General features: G+C 38.2%; 2 non-coding genes and 1 pseudogene across 2 annotated transcripts; 2 read left to right on the top strand and 1 right to left on the bottom strand.

Annotated features, from left to right (window-relative positions):
• Positions 1-2,545: 2,545 nt before the first annotated feature.
• LOC148766886 (uncharacterized) lies at positions 2,546-21,438 on the bottom strand (annotated as a pseudogene).
• On the top strand, positions 9,741-9,847 carry LOC148766888 (small nucleolar RNA R71). The gene has a single exon (XR_016034597.1). It is a non-coding gene; the product is annotated as a small nucleolar RNA R71 (small nucleolar RNA).
• Positions 15,367-15,473, top strand: LOC148766887 (small nucleolar RNA R71). The gene has a single exon (XR_016034596.1). It is a non-coding gene; the product is annotated as a small nucleolar RNA R71 (small nucleolar RNA).
• Positions 21,439-21,790: the final 352 nt, after the last annotated feature.

The following is a 21,790-nucleotide window of genomic DNA, read 5'->3' as shown; positions in this document are numbered from 1 at the left end:
AGGTAGGCTTGAAAGGCTCAAACGGTTCAAAGAAGGCCCAAATCACATCCCAAATCGCTTACTACCCAACACTTCGTATCATAAATGTCTTAAGGTGAGATTTAAAACCGAACAAAGCATGATTGAGCACAAATAAATTCCAAATTTAAAATGCAAAACATTCAACCAAAGCAATGCATAAGGTGTGATTCCTAGCAATAATTCACTTCTACGTTCCGTTGAATCGAAAGCTAAACAAATACTAATTCCTTATCAACATAAAACAAGCAATTTCATCATCAAACATTGACCATCTCTCATCATCATAATTCATCGATGCATCGAATTTTTTTTTTTTTTTTTTTTTTTTTTTTTTTTTTTTTTTTTTTTTTTTTTTTATAAAAACAGAAGTAATAAAACGCAAATCAAACATGCAAACTAAAACAGAAATAATAAAACACAAATAAAGCGAACATAAATGAAAACAAGTAATCAACCACCCCCAAACTTAAAATTCACATTGCCCTCAATGTGATTCGCCCGGAGTTTAAGGATAGAAAACACCTGTTTAAGTGTCGGGACCATCGTCGGGCTGCTCACCCACTCCTCCTTGCGCATGGGCATCATCATCATCTTCATCATCCGAAACCGCGGGGACGGGCTCAAGGATCGGTGCGGGCAACGGAGCCGGTTCGGCACACTCGGGAGTACCGCACGCCAAGTGGCGCACTATGGCTTGGAGCATCTTCCCCGACCATCGTTGAAGGGATTCGATTGTGCTCACTTTGTGCTCCACAGTTGCAAGCCTATTTCTCGTGATCACCAACTCCCGCTCCATTCTTCTTTGAAATCGCCGGTCCGAACTTGTACTTGGACCCTCGGGTGGAGCTATTGGTTGGTTCTCGACGGGTTGCTCGCCATCTTGGATGGGTGCCTTATATTGCTGGGCCGCAAGGTCATTCATCGGAATCCGAATTGATGTGAAAATGTCCGTCGGTTTGGTTGGGACCTTCGCCTTCTTGCATAAGCCGGTAATGAGGCAAGGGAAATAAAACCCTTTGGAGTTGTTGACCATGGAGGTCCAAAATCGGCCGGATATGATTACGCCAATGTTGATCGGGGTGCCCTTGAGGATGTAGTATGCCAAAGCGCACCGTTCGGGGTCCACGCGAGTCCACGAGCGGGTGGGAATGAGGTTGGCACATATGAACGTAAGGCACGCCTTGCCTACTTGGTTGATGCATTTCCATTCTAACTCGTACTTTTCTTCGGTTGAAAGTTCGGATTAAATGGGGGGTCCATCGCACAACACCTCGGCGATTTGATCTCGTGTGACTGCAAGTTGCAGTTGCCCCCAATTGAATGGTGTCATGTGTCGGAGGTGATAGAAAGAATTGATTGCGTAGGCATTCCACTCGACCCTCTTGCCTCGAACCGTGCTCAAGCTCCGCTCCGTTGTGAGGAGGATATGGTTGTTGGCGTAGAACTCGCGGACCAATGATAGGTTGATCGAACTCTCCGGTTCTAATAATGCTTGCCACCCTCGTCGTAGAAATTCTTGGTGCAACGGTGCGAATTGTGGAAGGGTGATTTCATAGGCACGCTCCGTCACTAGTTTCTTCCCCTTTTGCTTCTCGAAACGAGCACTAGCGCCTTCGATACAAAACGCGTCGTCATCGGGAGTCGGAATTTGGTCGGTTTTCTTGCCCTTCCCCTTGCCTTTTGAAGGGCCTTCGCCTTGAGAAGTGCCCTCTCCGTCACGTCCTCGTTTCCCCATACTTTGAGAATGCTTGTGAAGGAGATTTGGAATGAATTGGTGTGCAAAATTTCCCCCAAACTTGACTTGGGCAATTCGTCGAACACCTTGTGGGCGTTCTTGGTGGAATGGATTTTTGGAGAAATTTGCTTGTTCTTGAATCCTCCCTGTGCAAATCAGCAACAAACAACCAAGTGTAAGTAACAATATGTGTGGATTTGGTGAATTTTCAGTGAAATTGGGCAAAGAAAAGGAGAAAATTCGAACGAGGGGGGCTAGGGTTTGAATTAGGAGAGAGGGGGATTTCAAATTGTGAAAATTGGGGTGTGAAAACCCCTCTTTAAAGCTGCCCGTTTTTCCTTATTCGCACGGCCGTGCGGGATTTTGTGAAGAAATCCGCACGGCCGCACCGTTTGGTGAATTTGGGCAGTAGCCCTTCTTGATTTCGGACGGCCGTGCGGGATTTTAAACTAAAATCCGCACGGCCGCACCAATGTGCCAATTTGTCCAGTAGCTGCTCCGAATGTCACACGGCCGTGTGAGATTCCTGCCTTTTTCTTGCACGGCCGTGTGAATAATTGCAATTAAGTCCCTGCACAATAAAAACTTCGTATTAGTGCCCCTAAAACTTTTTTTTTTTTTTTTTTTTTTTTTTTTTTAAATAAATAAAAAACTAACACTAACAAGATAAATAAATAAAAACAAAAATTAAAAGAAAATAAAATAAAAGAACGAAAAACGAAAGCTCGGGTTGCCTCCCGAGAAGCGCTAAGTTTACAGTCTTCAGCCGGACTTTGTCTGCTTCTTTGTTCAAGCTAACGTGACCGAAGTCACTTTGCGATTGAATTCCTCTCCCCAATAGTGCTCGTTTGGTTCTTTCGGTGGCCACATCCACCTTGCACGTTCATCATTGTTATCACCCCAACTCTTTTGACTGTCCCTCGGCGGAGTTGAAATTGGGCTCGCACAATAAACTTGCTTCGCCCGACTATCTTTTCCGCCACCATCGCCTGCACTCAAAGATCCTTTCCCATGGTCTAAGATCAAAGCGTCAAAATCGTCATGATTTGTAAAATCCACAAGATCTATAGCATAACAATCATTATCATCACATGGATTTTTATTAGCGCTAAAAACGTTAAACTTTACCGTTTGATCATGCACCGTCATTGAAAGATCACCACTAGCACAATCAATTAGAGTTTTCGACGTGGCTAAAAACGGCCTTCCTAGAATTAGAGGTATCTCCCTATCTTCATCTATATCAAGTATAACGAAATCCACAGGAAAAATAAATTTATTCACTTTCACTAGCACGTTCTCTAAAATACCTTTTGGGTAAACTAAAGACCTATCGGCTAATTGAAGGGTTATAGCCGTTGGTTCAATTTCACCTAACCCAAGATTTTTGTAAATGGAATAAGGCATAAGATTAATGCTAGCACCTAAATCAATGAGTGACCTAAAATTTCTACCTCCAATAGTGCAAGGGATAGTGAACTTACCTGGATCGCCGAGTTTTTGTGGAAGGGGCCGTACAAGAATTTCACTGCATTGCTCCGTGAGTTGGATGATCTCGTTCCCTTGCAATTTATTCCTCTTTGTCACGAGCTCCTTGAGGAATTTCACCCACTTTGGCATCTTTTGAATGGCTTCGATAAACGGAATGTTGATGTGGATTTCCTTCAGCTTGTCCAAGAATCCTTGGTGCATCGCATCGCATCGATCACCGTGTTTTGCTTCTCCTTTCGTGGGGCCTCCTCCAATTGTCTCCCGTTCCTTAAACTCACGGCGTTGCACTGCTCGACGTTGTTCTTCCGAGGGTCTTCCGTGTTTGATGGCAGTGCTCCCGATGGCCTTGCTGTTAGTTGGGTTGCAAGTTGACCCATCTGTGTTTCTAAATTGCGGATGGAGGCTTGGGTGGTTGTCATAAACTGCGCCAAGATGTTTGCGAGATCTCCGCCTTGAGGTTGAGCTTGAGGCGGATTTTGGAATCCAGGCGCTGGTCGTGAATAATTAGGCGGTTGACCTTGAGGTGGTGCTTGCCTTGGTCCTTGCTGATTTCCTCCCCACCCAAAGTTAGGGTGATCCTTCCATCCGGGGTTGTACGTGTTGGAGTACGGGTTCCTCTGTTGTCGGTTGGTGTCATGCACATAATTCAGAGACTCCGTTTCTTCTACGCGCTGGTCGGGAACTTGGACTGCATGGACTTGCTGAGTTTGCAGAGCCGCTACTTGCTTCGATAGCTTCTCCTATTGGGCCGTGATTGCGGTGACTCCATCTAACTCCAAAATTCCGCCCGTCTTGACTGCTCCGCTATTCGACCGGTCCGATGCTCGCATGTATTTATTTCTAGCGATTCGTTCCAAGAGCTCGTATGCTTCGTCATAGGTCAAACTCATGAACATACCTCCAGCTGCAGAGTCGAGTACTGTCCTCGAGTTGTCTTGCAGTCCATCGTAAAATATTTGCAGTTGGCGCCACTCTTGTAGTCCGTGATTCGGGCACCTCCTCACTAACTGTTTGAATCGCTCCCACGTCTCGAATAATGCTTCACCGGCTTCTTGTATGAAGTTTTGAATTTCTCGCCGGATTCTCTCATTTTTTGTTGGGGAGTTGTATGTGTTCATAAAGAGTTGCGCTAGCTGGGCCCAAGACGAGATGGAGTGCGGTGCGCGAGTTTGCAACCATTCTCGGGCTGCTCCTTGTAGGGAGTGCTTGAACAGGCGGAGTTGCAGTGCTTCGGGTGTTACTCCGTTCATCTTGTGCGAGTCACACGTTTCGAGAAAGTTGACCAAGTGAAGATGTGGATCTTCATGAGCCAATCCGCTGAAAAGACCATTGTTTTGGAGCATCGTGAGGAGTCCCGCTCGAATCTCGAAATTGTTGGCTTCAATGGGGGGCTGCTGGATGCTTGATTGGAACCCATTGAGTGTCGGAACGGTGTACTCGTGCAAGGCTCGTTGACGCGGTGGTGGATTAATTATCTGGCGTTGGTTTTGCTCGTTGACGATTTCTCTCGCCACATTAGGTGGTTGCCTTTGGTCACCTTCCCCACGATTATTCTCGTCTTCCATCGTTGCTGGAGTGTTTTGGGCTAACCGTTGATTTCTCCTGGCTTGCCTAAACGTTCGCTCAATTTCGGGATCAAGAGGTAACAAGCTCGTATCGTGTCCTCTTCGCATAAAAAAAAAAAAAATAATAATTAAATAATTAAATAAAATAAAATAAAAAATAAATGGCTGAAGTAAGAAAAATTGCTCAAATTTAATATTAGGATAAATAAATAATTTAGCCGTATTCCCCGGCAACGGCGCCAAAAACTTGTTGGGTGCTAAATACCCACACGCAAGTGCACGTATCGCAAACAAGTAGTAAAGTAGACTCGTGAGAGTCGGATGTCGATCCCACAGGGAATACGCAAATTATTTAATCCTAAGTACCAAATTTTAACAATTACGATTTTTATCCAGCCTACGCAAGTTTGTCAAATTAACTAAATAAATTAAACTAATTAAGAAAGCAATTAAACACGGGAAAATATCAATATAAAATGGATCTAGGATTTTATCTTCCCCCTATGCGATAATTCTTCACCTAATTAATCTCCTATCATGCAAGTTACGATTCCCGATTATTAACCCAAGACACGAAATTACTCATAACCAGCTGTCGCTGTGTTATAAGCCTATTATTCATAAAAGATTCACTATATGTCTATGCAAACCTAGTATAAATAAAGTATTAAATAACAAGTCTCGAAAACGGCTACCTAAGGTATTATCTGTATGTCTACGATAATACATGCAATCAACACACGCATTCGGTGAAAAACTACTCGAAGGCTCTTCTATCCCTGTTCTAATTATTAAAACGATCTGTCAATCAATTCTAACAATAACAACTAGCAACATAAATTAGCTACGTTCATGCGCTAAATAAGATCAAGATAGAAGAAATAATCGAAGAATTAAACTTGCATAAAAGTAGAAAAATAGGTTTGAATTACCACATAGGGTTCCAATAAAATCCTAGAATAAAAACTTAGCTACTCATGTTCGCTACGAAAAACATAATAAAAATACGAAAAATCATAAAAGCTATAAATAAAAATCAAAGAGGAGAATTAGGATGAAGATTCGTCAAGTCTTCGTCTTCGTTCTTGTGCTCCTTGATCGCATGTAGAAAGATGAAAGATAAAAACTAAAAATAAAGATAAAAGGTAAAAGATCCAAGATCCCTCTAATTGTGTGCTTTTGGCCTTTAAATAGGGTGCAAAAGTCTAATAGGGCGGGTTTCCTTGTATAATTGAGTTTCCTTCACTGCGCCATCACGTCCACCCGGACGGCCGTGTGAGAATTATGCTTAAAATCCGCACGGCCGCGCGGTCCTTGATACTCCAGAATTCTGCTTTTTCACGTTTGGCCCACTTTTTCTCCGAATTTGCAGTTTTCACCCCAAAAGTTGCCAATTCTTCAATTTGCACCTAAAATACAAATAATAACCAAATTAAGCACCAATTATCGTAAAAACACATCAAAAGCTCCAATTAAAAGGTACAATTAAGTGTATAAATATACACTTAACAGTATTCACTCACCATTGCTAAAAACCACAAACCATGCTATCGCTTCAAGTATTCCATATTTGTACATTAAAAATGGAGAAAATTTATACTTACATAATAATATTCAACTCCAAAGACTCACCAAATTTCTTTACTCAGCTAGTATCAAATAATTGAGCTATTGGGATCATTGGGACTTTTTGGCTTTCAAATGTTGGGCTTTTTGGTTCGAGGTAGGAGATATGGGTATAGGTGGCTATGCTTCTTGAATTGAGGTGATTACGCCAAATTTTGAAAGATAGGCGTTTGAAACAATGAATTCACCTCTAAGGACTTTAATAAACTCGGTTCTTAAGAGTTCAAAAGTCTCCACTTTTGCTCTTAAGACAATGGATCGAGCTTTCAAACAAAAATTCAACAACTAGTCCTTTCATCTCCCTTCTAGTCTCTTCTTCTTCTTTCTCTTTTTTCTTCTCTTCTTCTTTTTTTTTTTTTTTTTTTTTTTTTTTTTTTTTTTTTTTTTTTTGGTAGAGGAAGAAGAAGGACCTTATAAAATTTTCCAACCGAACTCCAAAGGGTAATTTTTCAAGAATCTCCATTTATTCTACCTTATACACATTGGCTAAAAGAAAGATCACCGTTTCTCCAAGGCTCAATCAAGGTTCGAATGATAAAAATTTAAAGGTAGGCTTGAAAGGCTCAAACGGTTCAAAGATGGCCCAAATCACTTCCCAAATTGCTCAACAATTTAATATTTCACTTTTGTAAATTCCTAAGGCAAGTTCTAAAACCGAATAGCATATGATATAGCATAAATTAATTCCACGTTTTAAAACACAAAACTTTCAACCAAAGCAAGGCATAATTCGTGATTCCTAACAATGACTCAACTCCTTCCTACGACACTTTGAATCAAAAGCTCACCAAAATTCAATCACAATCAAGATAAAGCAAGCAATTTCATCATTAAACATCAACCATCTTTCATCATCATGATTCATCGAAGCATTAATCTCAACACATTTTTTTTTTCGAAAGCAATAAATAAACTAAAATAACAAAAATAAAAAAAAATCCTAAGGCATGCAAACTAAAAATTTAAAGCACATAAAAGCAAGTGATTATCCACCCCCAAACTTAAAATTTACATTGCCCTCAATGTACTTAGCACAAAGTTTAAGGATAGAATACACCTGAATAAGTCGTTTTGGCCATGTCCGGGCTGCTCTTCCACCCTCGCCTTTATTATGCTTCAGTTGAGGTTTGCACGGCCGTATGAGATTTTGAACTGTTTTCCGCACGGCCATGCGAAACTTGAATTCTGGGCAGTAGCCTATTGTTTCTCGCACGGCCGTGTGAGATTAAAGTGCTTTTTTCGCGCGGCCGCGCCCCAAGCCAAAATCGGACAGTAGCTTCCCCGATTTTCCACACGGCCGTGCTGGATTCAAGCCCTTTTTGGTGCGGCCGTGTGAAGTGCAAAATTGCACTTTGACCACTGAAAATAAAAAAAATAAAAAAATTGCTTATTTCATTAGTTTGCATGCTTATAAAATAAATAAATTAATTAAAACAAGAAACATAAATAATAATAAAAAAAAAACCAAACGAAAATCTCGGGTTGCCTCCCGAGAAGCGTTAAGTTTATAGTCTTCAGCCAGACTTTGTTCCTTCTCTTCAATTCCTTAGCTTTCGAACCCATCTCCGTACTTCCTTTTGGAGAAAGTCTTGAATAAATGGGTTGATCCGATTCTTCTTTCGACTGGTTCGCTTAGGAATGCCCTTGAATTTATTCTTCTTGATGTCATGAGGCTTGCCAACATCGTCTTTTATCACGGTGTTTTGAGTAGGTGTTGTTACCAACTCAACCTTTTTCTTTTGTTCTCCTACGTGCACATTAGTATCCACAAAATTTTTTAAATCATGTAATTTAACAGGAAAAAGTTTAGAATCACTTACCTCATCAAGAAGATAACATCCATTAGCCGTAATAGGCTTTTCATCCACCCGGTACACCTTGAAGATCACTGTTTCGTCCCCCACACTCATTCTTAGCTCTCTCTTTCCTACATCAATAATTGACCTACCGGTCGCTAAGAAGGGGCGTCCTAAGATAAGGGGAATATTTTCATCTTCCTCTATGTCTAGTACTAGAAAATCGGCCGGGAGTATAAACTTATCTACCTTGACCAATACATCCTCCACTATACCTAAAGGGTGAGTAAAAGATCTATCGGCTAGCTGCAAGGTCACGGAAGTGGGCTTAATTTCTCCTAAATTCAATTTCTCATAAATTGATAAAGGCATTAAATTTACGCTCGCCCCTTATCACACAACGCCCGCCCAAAATACCTAGTACCTATTGTGCATGGAATGGTACAACTCCCCGGATCTCTAAGCTTCGGTGGAATTTTATTTGCAAGGATCGCACTACTTTGCTCATTGAGGTCTACAATTGCTGCACACTCCGGAAGCCTCATCTTCTTCGACACAAGTTCTTTTATAAACTTAACCCAATTCGGCATATGCTTAAGTGCCTCAACAAAAGGAATATTAACATGCAACTTTTTAAGATAATCCAAAAATAACTGAAATTGCATATCAAGCTTAGAGTTTTGAAAACGTTGAGGGAAAGGTACCTTGGGAGTAGATTCACTTACCGTGATCTTTGTGTTGCTTGGCCCGACCTTGGTTTTTTCCTTGGGCTCCTCTACAATAGGCGGTGGTGCAACGGACCTTTTAGGACCTTCCTCTAATTGCCTTCCATTTCGCAAAGTTACTGCATTGCACTGCTCGATGTTGCTCTTTCGAGGATCTTCCGTATTCGACGGCAAAGCTCCCGACGGCCTCGCGTTTAGTTGGGTTGCAAGTTGACCCATTTGTGTCTCAAGGTTCCGAATGGATGCTTGAGTCGACGTCATGAATTTTGCTAAGATGTCAGCGAGGTCAACTCCTTGGGGTGGAGCTTGAGGCGGATTTTGGAATCCGGGAGCTGGCCTTTGTCCTTGCTGATTTCCTCCCCATCCAAAGTTGGGGTGATCTTTCCATCCCGGATTATAAGTGTTGGAGTACGGGTTCCTCTGTTGTCGGTTGGTGTCATTCACGTAATTTAGAGACTCCGTTTCTTCTAAGCATCGGTGCGGACCTTGGATTGCATGGACTTGGTGAGTCTGCAAAGCTGCTACTTGCTTTGATAGCTTTTCTAACTGGGCGGTGATTGCGGTGACCCCGTCTAACTCCAAAATTACTCCCGTCTTTATGGCTCCGCTATTTGACCGGTCCGATGCCCGCATGTATTTATTCCTAGCGATTCGCTCCAATAGTTCGTATGCTTCGTCATAGGTCAAGCTCATGAACATTCCTCCAGCTGCAGAGTCGAGCACCGTTCTCGAATTATCTTGCAATCCGTCATAAAATATTTGAAGTTGCCACCACTCTTGAAGACCATGATTGGGGCATCTCCGAATTAATTGTTTGAACCGCTCCCACGTCTCGAATAACGCTTCACCGGCATCTTGTATGAAATTTTGCATTTCTCTCCGGATTCTCTCAGTTTTTGTTGGGGAGTTGTATGTGTTCATGAAGAGTTGTGCTAGTTGGGGCCAAGATGAGATGGAGTGCGGTGCACGAGTTTGTAACCATTCTCGGGCTGCTCCTTGCAAAGAGTGCTTGAAAAGGCGGAGTTGCAGTACTTCAGGGGATACTCCGTTCATCTTGTGCGTCTCACACGTTTCGAGAAAGTTGACCAAGTGGAGATGCGGATCTTCATGAGCTAATCCGCTGAACAACCCATTGTTTTGGAGCATAGTAAGGAGTCCCGCTCTAATTTCGAAATTATTGGCTTCAATGGGGGGCTGCTGGATGCTCGATTGGAACCCATTGAGTGTTGGAACGGTGTACTCATGCAATGCTCGTTGACGAGGTGGTGGATTAATGAGCTGCTGTTGCTCTTGCTCGTTGACGATATTTCCTGCCGCATTCAGTAGGTGCCCTTGGTCATCTCCCCTACGATTATTCTCTTCTTCCATTCGCATAAAAAGTACCTAAAACAAAAATAATAAAAATAAAATAAGCAAATGAAATAATTAAATAAAATAAATAAAACGGCTGAAGTAAGAAAAATTGCTTAAATTTGATATTAGAATCAATAGATAATATAGCCGTATTCCCCCGCAACGGCGCCAAAAACTTGTTGGGTGCTAAATACCTAACACGCAAGTGCACGTATCGCAAACAAGTAGTAAAAGTGGACTCGTGAGAGTCGGATGTCGATCCCACAGGGAATACTCACATTATCTAATCCTAAGTACCAAATTCTAACAATTTTGATGTTTCTTCAGCCTACGCAAGTTGTCAAATTAAATCAATTAAACAATTAAACTAATTATGAAAGCAAATAAACACGAGAAAATATCAATAAAACGGACCTAGGATTTTATCTTCCCCCTATGCAAGAATTGCTCACCCAAAACCCCTCAATTATGAAATATATGATTCATGATTATTAACCCGAGACACTAATTTACTCATAACCCGCTGTCGCGTGTATTATGAGTCTATTATTCATAAACGGTTCACTATATGTCTATGCAAACAAATTATGAATAAAGCATTAACTAACAAGTCTCGTAAATGGCTACCTAAGGTGATATCTGTATGTCTACGACACCACATGCAATTGACACACTCATCCGGTGAAAACTACTCGAAGGCTCTTCTACCTACCGTCTAATTATCAAAATAGCTCTGTCGAGTCAATCCCAATAATCACATATAAAGCACGTAAATTGATCAAGTTCATGCACTAACAATCATAACAAGTAGAAGAAATAATCATAAAATCATAATTGCATAATCTCAAGAAAACGGGTTCACCATCCCCACATAGGGTTCCAACAAAATCCTAGATTAAAAACTTAGCTACTCATAACGAAAAACATAATAAAAGTAATAAAAGTCATAGATTAAGAAAAGATAGGCGAAGAAGAATTATGATGAAGAGTTGTCAATTCTCCGTCTTCGATTCTTCGTTCTCTCGCTCCTCTCGCTTCAAGGTTGTCTCCAAAAGTCCTTTGATTCGCGCTTGGTTTGGGCTTAAATAGATGTCCCAACTTGGTAGATGATTCTAGGTTTCCTTGTGTGTTTAAAAGTCCAAAATTGTCTCCAGCGTGTTTTGGCACGGCCGCGCGAAAATCAGTGCAATTCTCACACGGCCGCGCGAGAATCGCCGAAACCTTCTGCCCAATTTCTGCAGTTGGCACGGCCGTCCCATTTCTAGGTGTAAATCTGGGACGGCCGTCCCGTGCCAATTTCTTCAGATTTTTTATTATTTCACTTTTGGCCCATATTTTCTCCAAAATTGCAGTTTTGACCCCAAACTTTTCCAATTCTTCAATTTGTACCTAAAATACAATAAATCAACTTTTTAAGCACCAATTATCGTTAAATCACACCAAAAGCACAAATAAAGAGGTACGATAAAGTGTACAAATATACTAACACACCCCCAAACTTGATCTTTTGTTTGTCCTCAAGCAAAAACTAGCAACTTTCACAGCAACACTCTCAACAACTGTCTCTCATCACATAGATTAATGGTCAACTTTCATTTTTTCAGAACTTGCAATTATCATGACAATTCTCAAAAATTTACAAACTCGCAATTCAAAGATACGTATTCACTCACCATTGCTAAAAACCACAAACCATGCTATCGCTTCAAGTATTCCATATTTGTACATTAAAAATGGAGAAAATTTATACTTACATAATAATATTCAACTCCAAAGACTCACCAAATTTCTTTACTCGGCTAGTATCAAATAATTGAGCTATTGGGATCATTGGGACTTTTTGGCTTTCAAATGTTGGGCTTTTTGGTTCGAGGTAGGAGATATGGGTATAGGTGGCTATGCTTCTTGAATTGAGGTGATTACGCCAAATTTTGAAAGATAGGCGTTTGAAACAATTAATTCACCTCTAAGGACTTTAATAAACTCGATTCTTAAGAGTTCAAAAGTCTCCACTTTTGCTCTTAAGACAATGGATCGAGCTTTCAAACAAAAATTCAACAACTAGTCCTTTCATCTCCCTTCTAGTCTCTTCTTCTTCTTTCTCTTTTTTCTTCTCTTCTTCTTCTTTTTTTTTTTTTTTTTTGGTAGAGGAAGAAGAAGGACCTTATAAAATTTTCCAACCGAACTCCAAAGGGTAATTTTTCAAGAATCTCCATTTATTCTACCTTATACACATTGGCTAAAAGAAAGATCACCTTTTCTCCAAGGCTCAATCAAGGTTCGAATGATAAAAATTTAAAGGTAGGCTTGAAAGGCTCAAACGGTTCAAAGATTGCCCAAATCACTTCCCAAATTGCTCAACAATTTAATATTTCACTTTTGTAAATTCCTAAGGCAAGTTCTAAAACCGAATAGCATATGATATAGCATAAATTAATTCCACGTTTTAAAACACAAAACTTTCAACCAAAGCAAGGCATAATTCGTGATTCCTAACAATGACTCAACTCCTTCCTACGACACTTTGAATCAAAAGCTCACCAAAATTCAATCACAATCAAGATAAAGCAAGCAATTTCATCATTAAACATCAACCATCTTTCATCATCATGATTCATCGAAGCATTAATCTCAACACATTTTTTTTTTCGAAAGCAATAAATAAACTAAAATAACAAAAATAAAAAAAAATCCTAAGGCATGCAAACTAAAAATTTAAAGCACATAAAAGCAAGTGATTATCCACCCCCAAACTTAAAATTTACATTGCCCTCAATGTACTTAGCACAAAGTTTAAGGATAGAATACACCTGAATAAGTCGTTTTGGCCATGTCCGGGCTGCTCTTCCACCCTCGCCTTTATTATGCTTGAGTTGAGGTTCGCACGGCCGTATGAGATTTTGAACTGTTTTCCGCACGGCCGTGCGAAACTTGAATTCTGGGCAGTAGCCTATTGTTTCTCGCACGGCCGTGTGAGATTAAAGTGTTTTTTTCGCGCGGCCGCGCCCCAAGCCAAAATCGGACAGTAGCTTCCCCGATTTTCCACACGGCCGTGCTGGATTCAAGCCCTTTTTGGTGCGGCCGTGTGAAGTGCAAAATTGCACTTTGACCCCTGAAAATAAAAAAAATAAAAAAATTGCTTATTTCATTAGTTTGCATGCTTATAAAATAAATAAACTAATTAAAACAAGAAACATAAATAATAATAAAAAAAACCAAACGAAAATCTCGGGTTGCCTCCCGAGAAGCGTTAAGTTTATAGTCTTCAGCCAGACTTTGTTCCTTCTCTTCAATTCCTTAGCTTTCGAACCCATCTTCGTACTTCCTTTTGGAGAAAGTCTTGAATAAATGGGTTGATCCGATTCTTCTTTCGACTGGTTCGCTTAGGAATGCCCTTGAATTTAGTCTTCTTGATGTCATGAGGCTTGCCAACATCGTCTTTTATCACGGTGTTTTGAGTAGGTGTTGTAACCAACTCAACCTTTTTCTTTTGTTCTCCTACTTGCACATTAGTATCCACAAAATTTTTTAAATCATGTAATTTAACAGGAAAAAGTTTATAATCACTTACCTCATCAAGAAGATAACATCCATTAGCCGTAATAGGCTTTTCATCCACCCGGTACACCTTGAAGATCACTGTTTCGTCCCCCACACTCATTCTTAGCTCTCTCTTTCCTACATCAATAATTAACCTACCGGTCGCTAAGAAGGGGCGTCCTAAGATAAGGGGAATATTTTCATCTTCCTCTATGTCTAGTACTAGAAAATCGGCCGGGAGTATAAACTTATCTACCTTGACCAATACATCCTCCACTATACCTAAAGGGTGAGTAAAAGATCTATCGGCTAGCTGCAAGGTCACGGAAGTGGGCTTAATTTCTCCTAAATTCAATTTCTCATAAATTGATAAAGGCATTAAATTTACGCTCGCCCCTTGATCACACAACGCCCGCCCAAAATACCTAGTACCTATTGTGCATGGAATGGTACAACTCCCCGGATCTCTAAGCTTCGGTGGAATTTTATTTGCAAGGATCGCACTACTTTGCTCATTGAGGTCTACAATTGCTGCACACTCCGGAAGCCTCATCTTCTTCGACACAAGTTCTTTTATAAACTTAACCCAATTCGGCATATGCTTAAGTGCCTCAACAAAAGGAATATTAACATGCAACTTTTTAAGATAATCCAAAAATAACTGAAATTGCATATCAAGCTTAGAGTTTTGAAAACGTTGAGGAAAAGGTACCTTGGGAGTAGATTCACTTACCGTGATCTTTGTGTTGCTTGGCCTGACCTTGGTTTTTTCCTTGGGCTCCTCTACAATAGCCGGTGGTGCAACGGACCTTTTAGGACCTTCCTCTAATTGCCTTCCATTTCGCAAAGTTACTGCATTGCACTGCTCGATGTTGCTCTTTCGAGGATCTTCCGTATTCGACGGCAGTGCTCCCGACGGCCTCGCGTTTAGTTGGGTTTCAAGTTGACCCATTTGTGTCTCAAGGTTCCGAATGGATGCTTGAGTCGACGTCATGAATTTTGCTAAGATGTCAGCGAGGTCAACTCCTTGGGGTGGAGCTTGAGGCGGATTTTGGAATCCGGGAGCTGGCCTTTGTCCTTGCTGATTTCCTCCCCATCCAAAGTTGGGGTGATCTTTCCATCCCGGATTATAAGTGTTGGAGTACGGGTTCCTCTGTTGTCGGTTGGTGTCATTCACGTAATTTAGAGACTTCGTTTCTTCTAAGCATCGGTCCGGACCTTGGATTGCATGGACTTGGTGAGTCTGCAAAGCTGCTACTTGCTTTGATAGCTTTTCTAACTGGGCGGTGATTGCGGTGACCCCGTCTAACTCCAAAATTCCTCCCGTCTTTATGGCTCCGCTATTTGACCGGTCCGATGCCCGCATGTATTTATTCCTAGCGATTCGCTCCAAAAGTTCGTATGCTTCGTCATAGGTCAAGCTCATGAACATTCCTCCAGCTGCAGAGTCGAGCACCGTTCTCGAATTATCTTGCAATCAGTCATAAAATATTTGAAGTTGCCGCCACTCTTGAAGACCATGATTGGGGCATCTCCGAATTAATTGTTTGAACCGCTCCCACGTCTCGAATAACGCTTCACCGGCATCTTGTATGAAATTTTGCATTTCTCTCCGGATTCTCTCAGTTTTTGTTGGGGAGTTGTATGTGTTCATGAAGAGTTGTGCTAGTTGGGGCCAAGATGAGATGGAGTGCGGTGCACGAGTTTGTAACCATTCTCGGGCTGCTCCTTGCAAAGAGTGCTTGAAAAGGCGGAGTTGCAGTGCTTCAGGGGATACTCCGTTCATCTTGTGCGAATCACACGTTTCGAGAAAGTTGACAAAGTGGAGATGCGGATCTTCATGAGCTAATCCGCTGAACAACCCATTGTTTTGGAGCATAGTAAGGAGTCCCGCTCTAATTTCGAAATTATTGGCTTCAATGGGGGGCTGCTGGATGCTCGATTGGAACCCATTGAGTGTTCGAACGGTGTACTCATGCAATGCTCGTTGACGAGGTGGTGGATTAATGAGCTGCTGTTGCTCTTGCTCGTTGACGATATTTCCTGCCGCATTCAGTAGGTGCCCTTGGTCATCTCCCCTACGATTATTCTCTTCTTCCATTCGCATAAAAAGTACCTAAAACAAAAATAATAAAAATAAAATAAGCAAATGAAATAATTAAATAAAATAAATAAAACGGCTTAAGTAAGAAAAATTGCTTAAATTTGATATTAGAATCAATAGATAATATAGCCGTATTCCCCGGCAACGGCGCCAAAAACTTGTTGGGTGCTAAATACCTAACACGCAAGTGCACGTATCGCAAACAAGTAGTAAAAGTGGACTCGTGAGAGTCGGATGTCGATCCCACAGGGAATACTCAAATTATCTAATCCTAAGTACCAAATTCTAACAATTATGATTTTTCTTCAGCCTACGCAAGTTGTCAAATTAAATCAATTAAACAATTAAACTAATTATGAAAGCAAATAAACACGAGAAAATATCAATAAAACGGAACTAGGATTTTATCTTCCCCCTATGCAAGAATTGCTCACCCAAAACCCCTCAATTATGAAATATATGATTCATGATTATTAACCCGAGACACTAATTTACTCATAACCCGCTGTCGCGTGTATTATGAGTCTATTATTCATAAACGGTTCACTATATGTCTATGCAAACAAATTATGAATAAAGCATTAACTAACAAGTCTCGTAAATGGCTACCTAAGGTGATATCTGTATGTCTACGACACCACATGCAATTGACACACTCATCCGGTGAAAACTACTCGAAGGCTCTTCTACCTACCGTCTAATTATCAAAATAGCTCTGTCGAGTCAATCCCAATAATCACATATAAAGCACGTAAATTGATCAAGTTCATGCACTAACAATCATAACAAGTAGAAGAAATAATCATAAAATCATAATTGCATAATCTTAAGAAAACGGGTTCACCATCCCCACATAGGGTTCCAACAAAATCCTAGATTAAAAACTTAGCTACTCATAACGAAAAACATAATAAAAGTAATAAAAGTCATAGATTAAGAAAAGATAGGCGAAGAAGAATTATGATGAAGAGTTGTCAATTCTCCGTCTTCGATTCTTCGTTCTCTCGCTCCTCTCGCTTCAAGGTTGTCTCCAAAAGTCCTTTGATTCGCGCTTGGTTTGGGCTTAAATAGATGTCCCAACTTGGTAGATGATTCTAGGTTTCCTTGTGTGTTTAAAAGTCCAAAATTGTCTCCAGCGTGTTTTGGCACGGCCGCGCGAAAATCAGTGCAATTCTCACACGGCCGCGCGAGAATCGCCGAAACCTTCTGCCCAATTTCTGCAGTTGGCACGGCCGTCCCATTTCTAGGTGTAAATCTGGGACGGCCGTCCCGTGCCAATTTCTTCAGATTTTTTATTATTTCACTTTTGGCCCATATTTTCTCCAAAATTGCAGTTTTGACCCCAAACTTTTCCAATTCTTCAATTTGTACCTAAAATACAATAAATCAACTTTTTAAGCACCAATTATCGTTAAATCACACCAAAAGCACAAATAAAGAGGTACGATAAAGTGTACAAATATACTAACACACCCCCAAACTTGATCTTTTGTTTGTCCTCAAGCAAAAACTAGCAACTTTCACAGCAACACTCTCAACAACTGTCTCTCATCACATAGATTAATGGTCAACTTTCATTTTTTCAGAACTTGCAATTATCATGACAATTCTCAAAAATTTACAAACTCGCAATTCAAAGATACGTATTCACTCACCATTGCTAAAAACCACAAACCATGCTATCGCTTCAAGTATTCCATATTTGTACATTATTTTTATTACTATTACTGCATTGGATGCTAAATTACTGTCTCCAACAGTAATTTAACTGTCTTAGACAATAATATTAATAATATTACTGTTCGGGAAAATAATATTCATAATATTACTGTCCCAAATAGTAATATAAATTAAAATATTTTTTTTCTAAGAAAAAAAATTCAAAAAAAAAAAAGAAAAAAGAAGTCAATGCCGGAGACCGGCGGTTGACCGGCCGGAAAAAAAATTCAGGAAAAAAAAAGTTTTCAAAAAAAAAAAAAAAGTCAACGCCGGAAACTGGCCGGAAAAAAAAATTTCAGAAAAAAAATTATTTTCTGAAAAAAAAAAAGTTTTGGGGGTTAACGTGATATATTTGTTTAAATCCGGGGTCAATGTTAAGGAAGTTAGAGCATAATGGGTGGAATTGATAAGAATTATATTATTGAAGGTATTTTAGACTAAAGACATGGGGATGGGTTTAATTGAGAGACTGTTTTTTTTTTTTGACCAAAATGCATTTAAGTCCCATGTGATGGGCCTTTTTGCCATTCGCCCAAAAAAGAATATGTAAAACCTAATTCGACATGCGCGTAGATTTATTTATAAAATACAAAATAAGTTATTATTCTATTTTTTAAACGCTTTTATAATCATTATAACATATAAATGCATTTCTAAAACATTTAGTACGACTAAATGTTTGAATTTTGTGTGTGGTTAAAAAATTATAAAACATTTCAAAATTTATGTGAATTACTATTTGTGGTTAGAAAACTATAAAACATTTCTCAACTTTTTCGAATTATTCTTTGTGGTTAGAAAACTATAAAACATTTCTAAAATTTAAGACTTGACTAGGGTGAGACCACCTGTTTCTAAATTTGTATGAGATATGCATTAATCACCATTATTTTTTTAAGATTAAATCTAGACCCTAGGAAAATAACATGGCTTATGTTCCAAAAAATGAAGTACTTTACCAAATTATCCTTCGATTTTTTTTATTAAATTAATATAAAATAGATTAACATTGAATTGTCTAATTTATCCCTACTATATTTTAATTAAATAATTAATTAAAATTCATTGTGACCGAGTTTTATTTGATAAATATTCGAAAAAAATGCATTTATCAGGGATAGAAATTGTGACATCTTAGTACATTCAACACTCCTAACCATCCAAGTACATTAACTTATTATGATATATTTAACCATAATTGTATATATCGGTAAAACACAATATAAAATGATAATAAATGTAAGTATTTAAATATTGTTAAATAAAATATTAACGACGGCATTCATTATTATTAAACGATATTAAATAAATTATTAACAAATTTAATGTAATAAAGTTTGAAACATATAAAGAATTGCAGTTCAATACGCCAAACATCTATCATTAATTATATAATATTAGAAATATTAGTAAACTCCACCATTTAAAAATGTAAAGAATGCTCAATTAAATATTAAAAAATGCATAATTTAATCCAAACTCACTTATGTTATTAAATCGATAGTGTGACAAATCCAAATAAAAAATAAAATAATATGTGTATTTAGAAGAAGAAAAAATTATAACTCATTCCAATTAGTAGTTTTCTTACTTTAAAATAAAATTATACACTACAAATATTATATTGTGAATTTTCTTTTAATATTTAATTTAATCAGATAATAAGATTTGAATCTATTAAGCTCAAATCCTTTCAATTAGTAAACATTATTCAAATATTTGAATCGATTGAATCGATTGCTTAACTATTGACATAACGTGTTACATAATTGATTTAACTATTTATATGTAATGTCTGATATCTTTTTAATTCAATTTTGTCATAAATAACACATGTAAGAACCTACTCGTAAATCGTAATATTTTATCAAAGCGTAATATTTGAACCTATTAAGCTCAAGTCCTTTCAATTCGTAAACATTATTCAAATATTTGAACCGATTAAGCGCGCTCAACTATTGACAAGAACGTCTTAATCAAATTAACTATTATTAATTAAAGTGTAATACATTTTTAATTCAATTTTATCATAAAAAAATAATTCCTAAATTACGTAAGAATCAAATCATAAGATTAATTAAAGCGTATGATTTGAATCAATTAAGCGCAAGTCCTTTTAATTTGTAAATATTAATCAAAATTTTGAATCCTTTTATGATAAAATTCAATAACAAAATATACTAAACTTTAACTATACATAGTTTGATTAATACGCTATTGTAAATTATTGAGTTTAACCGATTCAAATATTTGAATATTGTCTACGAATTGAAATGAGTTGAGCTTAATCGGTCAAATCATTGAATATTGTTTTTGAATTGAAAACACATGAGTTTAATTGATTCAAATATTGCGATTTAATTAAATCTTACAATTTTGGATTCAATTCAAACTTCAAATTCTTTCGAAATTCATTTTTAAATTACACGAGTTGATCAGCATTTCTTTAGATTTTTAAATAATATTATATTAAGATTTGTTAGTATGGGATATTTTTAATATAATAATAATAATTATATGAGAATTAATAATTTATTTAACATTATTTATATAAGTTTTATAATCATTATACATTGTATCTTTGTGATATATATTCGTATTGTTGGTCTATTTTCAATTATGTGTTGTGTCTTAATGGTAAGTATTCTCGTATGCTTTCAGATGGTCACAAGTTTGAATTCAAGTTGATGCAATTTTGGATGGGCGGTTTAATGATTTTTACAAATAATGATGTAATTGACTTTATAAATTTTAATTCAACAATAAATATTGATTTAAAATTGTAGTAAAATAGAGAGGGTAAAATTGACATTTCATTAATAATTAATAATTACCGATTTTTTCAAAATAATAATTGTACTAAGGGTATTTGCGACAATACATAAATGAGGAAAAAATAAGTTGTGTTGCTGGGACACGTGTCGCATTCTGAAGGGGATATCTCATATAAGTCGTGTTCTTGGGATCTCACGGTAGAAAGACCCTAAACTTTAATATTATTTGTGAAAATATAGAGAAATATTTTAGAGAAGACAATTTTGTTGATTGTTTCATTTGTCATGACAATTAACAAAGACCAAATTCTTATCGCATGTTAAGATTATATTTAGCATTAAAATTAGCATTAACATTTAGATTATCATATTAGTATTCGTATTAGTGTTAACATTAATATTAAAATAAGTATTAGTATTAGTATAGGATTAATATTAATATTAGTATTAGTAATTAGTATTAATATTGAGCTAATTGCATCAACCCCCTGTGTAATCTTGAATGGCCGAGAAAGTCATGATGTTAAAAAAATTAGCAAGAACCCCCTTATGCTATCTTCTATAAAGCACACTGCCCCTTCTTTCGTTTTTTGTTGTTGACTTCAATGAAATAACAAATTTACCCTAAATAAAAAATTAAACAAAATCAAACTACCCAACCCAAAAATAAAAAAAAAAGGTATCAAAAGAAAAAAAAAAAAAGAAATAAACATCAAATTACTGTACAATTGCTCTTCCACGTCAAACCACCCCACCCCCAACCCAACTCCAAACCCAGACAACTACTTTCCATGAAAGCTCTCTAATGCATCAATCGTAGCACACGTCCAGGAGCCATTGTCTACCAGCAATTGAAAACGTCTGCGGCGGAGGCGTGCGGTGATCTTGACGACATGAGGGAGGTACGGTGGAATTATGGTTGCGGCTGTGGTGGAGATGGTTATGGCGGTGGCCGTGGTGGAGGTGGTTTTGGTGTCCACCTCACTCATGTACGAATCAAGGTTCACAGAATTTAGAATCGAGTTTTGGGAGGTAAGTTGCCAACCCTCGAACCCGAGAACGATTTGGAGCCGGTTTAGATCTATTTTGTGCTGCCGACTTCCAAACGACGCCGTTTCGAAGTTCGAGTGTTGGTCGGAGTGAGCCCAATGATGCCGTTTCGGGGTAGAAATCGAGATTGATGTTTTCTGATGACGAAGACGTCGGAGATGGTGTGCAGCTAGTTGAGTGAACTTTTTTTATTTATTATGGAGAAGATGGATTTTTTGAAAAGATTAAGGATTGAAATGAATTTTTTTGAAAACTTCATTTTGGGGCATATAGAATTTCGAGGTGAATCTG

The sequence above is a fragment of the Erythranthe guttata genome, chromosome 11, assembly GCF_056151865.1.
Source record: "Erythranthe guttata isolate IM_541 chromosome 11, IM_541, whole genome shotgun sequence".
Taxonomy (NCBI): Eukaryota; Viridiplantae; Streptophyta; class Magnoliopsida; order Lamiales; family Phrymaceae; genus Erythranthe; species Erythranthe guttata.
The sequence above is the reverse complement of the archived record's forward strand: the minus strand, read 5'-3'. Positions and strand labels throughout refer to the sequence as shown.